The sequence below is a fragment of the Octopus bimaculoides genome, chromosome 8 (assembly GCF_001194135.2).
Source record: "Octopus bimaculoides isolate UCB-OBI-ISO-001 chromosome 8, ASM119413v2, whole genome shotgun sequence".
Taxonomy (NCBI): Eukaryota; Metazoa; Mollusca; class Cephalopoda; order Octopoda; family Octopodidae; genus Octopus; species Octopus bimaculoides.
The window spans coordinates 55300580-55305700 of NC_068988.1; the positions used below are offsets into that span (position 1 = coordinate 55300580).

At 37.0% G+C, this 5121-nt stretch overlaps 1 protein-coding gene across 3 annotated transcripts in view; it reads left to right on the forward strand.

Moving 5' to 3' along the window:
- LOC106876226 (rho-associated protein kinase 2) overlaps positions 1–5121 on the forward strand; it is a 204609-nt gene that overhangs the window by 145636 nt on the left and 53852 nt on the right. The gene's annotated exons all lie outside the window — the stretch shown is intronic.

Genomic DNA, 5121 nt, shown 5'->3' on the forward strand with positions numbered 1-5121 from the left:
GGCATGGGTTGTATGGTTTGACAGAGGACTGGCAAGCCAGGAGGCTGCACCAGGCATATATATGTGTGTATGTATATATATATATATATATATATATATATATATATATATTTGTGCATTTGTTTCCTACCACCATTTGACATTTGGTGTTGGTTTGTTTACATCCGGGTCACCTAGTGGTCTGGCACAAGAGACCGATATAATAAGTGCTGGGGACAATTCATTTGACTACAAATTCTTCAAAGCAGTGCTCCAGCATGGCCACAGTCTAAATGAATAAGATAGAAAAAATCATAGAATTGTAATTCTATTGTCTCATGCTTTGTTTTGCACAAAACTTCCATAATTCCTTTATTTCATTAGAAATTTCTTGTGAACATTTTATCCTGTTGTTACAACTTGTTAACATTTACTTTGGAGCTGCCATGTTACAGTTATTTTAAATTTTAGCAAATAAATAAATGAAAAAAAAAGATATAAAATTCCAAACTATTTCTGTTGTGAGCCAGCTTGGTATTTGAATAATTTTTATCTCTAATAGTCTGTTAATATTTGTTTTGTAACAGAACCGTTCTGTAGATTACAACTCTTTGTATGGATTAAGTAATATAATGGTGAGTGAGGGCACATCCTATGTAGTCTTCCCCTTTAGATTATGTAAAAACCCATTCCTCTTCCTCGTATTGCCTAGTCTTTGTTCAGATCCCACCATTTTTACATGAAAAAATAAGTACCTTCTGGTTTTAAAAAGGAATGAACTACTGCCATGTTACTTTAAAGTTCTGACAAACAACTCTTCAGCTGTAGAAGATTAGTCAGTAGAGTTCAGGGCACAATTTGTTATATTAATAGTTGAGAGTAACTTCTCTTATAATGTAGGTTAGAGAGATTTCAAGGTCACATATAACCCTTCTTCGCACTAATTATTATTATTGTTGAGTGAGAGAATGGTGCATGCCATCAAAGTGACAATGGAGTGAAATATAGAAAGCCCAGTATACCCATCATGACTACCCATTTGATAAGGGTACACTAGCCACATGTATCACAACCATATGTGCGCGACACGATGATCTTATATCAAGATAAACAGCGCATGACCTTGTAGGTGGGGCCCAATTAGAATTTTCTTCAGGTCGAGTAGCCCATCCCACTCAAAAGGTCCCTGAATAAGGGTCATTTAAGGATGTTGAACAAAACACCCATGTTTCCAAATGTGAATTATTCAAACTCCAAAGAATTCCTCTCAACACATAGCTATGATGCTCCCCCACTGCTTCTGCTTGTGATCAGAACAATAAACGAAACACCTATGTTTCCAGAGATGAATTATTCAAACCTCAAAGAATCCCTCTCAACAAATGGCTGCATCATGATCAGAGATGCACACATCGTCAGCCACTAAGGGACATGCTCAACTGGTTAAGGTCAAACAACTGACAATCAAATCTGTAGTATTGAGCAGAATATTTGCTGTAGTTCATCTTTTATACCAAGACAAAACAATGTACTTGATAGCACTTCCAATCAATTAAGATCAGAAGCTATGAGAGCCACTGCTTGGTACTGCATCAGGGCATTATTATTATTATTAAGGTAACCAGCAAGCTACAGAATCGTTAGCACGCTGAATGAAATGCTTAGCAGTATTTCGTCTGCCACCGTGTTTTGAGTTCAAATTCTACCAAGGTTGACTTTGCCTTTCATCCTTTTGGGTTTGATAAAATAAGCACCATTTGAATGCCGGGGTTGATGTAATTGACTTATCCCCACCTCCCCCAAGCTGCTCTTGTGGCAAAAAATTGAAATAATCATTATTATCATTATTATAAAATAAATGAGATCACTTTCAATTGCAGTATCTCTCTTTATTATTATTTCCTGAACAGAATTATCTTGTATAAAATATAATTGGAAGATATTGCCAAATAAGGCCAGTGTGGAATAGATGAAATGGAAAATTTTTGGTCTTTAGGGTAATGTTTCTGAAGTTGATTGTTTCAGACTGTGAACAAATAAAGATTTTTTTTTTCCCTCTAACTTAGCCAGTTCACTCCTATATCATCATTATCATCATCGTCATCATTTAATGTCCATTTTTTCATGCTTGCATGGGTCAAGCAGAATTTGTTGAGGTCGATAGTCTATGGATGGATGCTTTTCCTGTTATCAAACCTTGTCTGTTTTGAAGCAAGGTAATATTTTTCCCATGACTGAAAACATTTCTCAGAGAAGACTGGAAATGAAGAAGCTCACTTGTATGATGATGCTCATTTACAACCATTGTATGATGTCTAGACAAGGGTAAATACACATATGTATATGATGGGTCTTTTTTGTACTTTATCAAATTCATTCACAAGGCTTTGGTCAGACAAGGGCTATAGTAGAACATACTTTCCCAAGGTGCTACACAGTAAGACTGAACCCAGGATCACATGGTTGGGAAGGAAGCTTCTCAGCTACATGGCTATGACTGTGCCTGCTCAAGGCTTTGATCATCTCAAGGTTACTTTAGAAAACACTTCCCCAAGGTGCTGCACAGTGGGATTGAACCCAAGTTGACCTCATCTCATGGCTGGGAAGCAAGCTTTTTAACCACACAACCTCACCTAAACCTGCTGAACAATAGTGTTATGATTATGTAAGAGATACAATGACTAGGGTTTCAAAGTGCTAGACCTTTGACTATGTGGGCATGACTTCAATTTTTTCTGTTGGAACTATTTGTGTTGAGATCCTCAATAAGTATTGCTTAACTCTTGTCTGATTGACAGGTTCCTCTTTTATTTCAAAGTTCATGAGCTAGTACTCATCATCATCATCATCATCATCATCATCATCGTTTAACGTCCACTTTCCATGCTAGCATGAGTTGGACGATTTGACTGAGGACTGGCAAGCCAGAAGGCTGCACCAGGCTCCAATCTGATCTGGCAGAATTTCTACAGCTGGATGTCCTTCCTAATGCCAACCAATCCGAGAGTGTAGTGGGTGCTTTTACATGCCACTGGCATGAGGGCCAGTCACACGGTACTGGCAACGGCCACGCTCAAAATGTTTTTTTTTACGTGCCACCTGCACGGGAGCCAGTCCAGTGGCACTGGCAATGACCTCACTCGAATGATTTTCTAACGTGCCACCAGCACAAGTGCCAGAAGACAACGCTGGTAACGATCACGCTCAAATGGTGCTATTTATGGGCCACTAGCATGGAAGCCAGACAGCTGCTCTGGCAATGAATATGCTCGGACAGTGCTGTTAGTGCTCCACTGGCACAGGTGCCAGTTATTGAATATGATTCAATTATAATTTTGATTTCACTTGCCCCAACAGGTCTTCGCAAGCAAAGTTTAGTGTCTAGTAGTAGTAGTAATATTATGGAAGGCATTCAACTGTAAATACAATTGTTTCAGATTTTTATTGTTGCTACCAACTCACCTTTGTAAGAAAAATGGATGTTGAAGGGTGAAGTTGAGAAATGACATGACATCTCCTCTAGCTGCCATTAAACATTTGAATACAGATTCACATACCTCCAAGATTAAGTAACTAGAGACAAATATCTATAAAGGTGTATGAAATAAAACAGATGAAATTATCAATGTAAATCTTCAAACTCATTGTTACATATATCACTCTCCATCCTCCCTTACATTTTCCCACCTTTCTTTATTAGTAAATAATGACATACAGCTTCTTTTTTGTAGCATCTCTTTGTCTCCGATATTAGAATGGTACTAGTCTAAAAGCTTCTGAAAAACCTAGCTTGAAAGCATTTATTGTTTCAATTGTTATCCCTACATTGTGTATATATGTGTGTTTGTGTATGTATGTGTATATATATATATATATATATATCATAGTACTGGTATTTTGAATTTTTAGTCGCCTTATTTTAACTTTTAGACCTTTTGTATTCTATTATATATAAAAAATATATCTTAGGTTTTTTTTATATATATTTTTAACTCGAATTAGATATATTTGTATTTTTATTAGAATATATGCTTTTTAAAATTGTACACTGTATATATATATGTATTATTTTTATATTATATGCTTTTGTTATGTGTTTGTGGACCATGGTGTATTTTTTGTATATGATTGTTTGTTTGAGGGGTGTTGTTTTTGTTGAGTCGTTGACCCGAACATAATGTTTTTATTCTGTTACTAATGCCTTTTTATCCTAGTCTCATTTATATTTGAGCACTCCTTTTGCAGTCCTATATAAACTTTTTTGTTTCTTAATAGGAGACAAATTTTATTACTGTTATATATATATATACACACACACACACACACACACACACCTGAGGTCTGATCAATAAGTATCTGGGCTGTTGCCATAATAACAAAGCTAAAGCATGCAAAGTAAAGCCGCTTGGCAGATTGACCTTGAACTCTGCTGTGCATGTGCACTAAGTTTTAAAATTCTAGCTCATTTCCACTGTTTACAGCAGTGCTTGAAAGGAAGGCGTGTAGCGTGTGATCGTTACATTGACCATGACAGTGAAAGTTGAGTAGAGAATCTGCATCAACTTTTGCCAAAAGCTTGGCCATACCTGTTCAGAGGCCTACACTAAGTTTTCAAAAAGTCTGCATTGTTCTCGACACAATCAAAGAGATCTTGTGCAACCAAAACCCAAGTGTCGTTTTGGTTAGCTGAAAGCAGTTTTGGCACAAACTTGGCAGATACATATGTCATATCCAAATCTCCATTGATAATGGACTGGACTGAACCGTAACTAATCTGCACATCCTCTGATAACTCATGGATGGTGATTCAACGATTTCCCCTCACAGCTGCATGCACATCTGCAATGTGTTTCTCAGTTCTGCTGGTTGTGGGTCGCCGAGAATGTTCATCAATATATCAACATTTTTTCAGCCATCTTGGAAATGTGTGAACCACTTGTACACTTGTGTGTGACTCATACATTCCTCTCCATATACGTTCTGTAACTTTGCGTTGACCTCTAAGCAGGTATCGCCACAACAGTTTTCTCTGTCGTGGTAGATGCGACGCCTTAGTTGCATCTACTGCCTTAGTTGCATCTACTGCGTGTGTGCGTGTGTGTGTGTGTGTATATATATATATATATATATATATATATATAT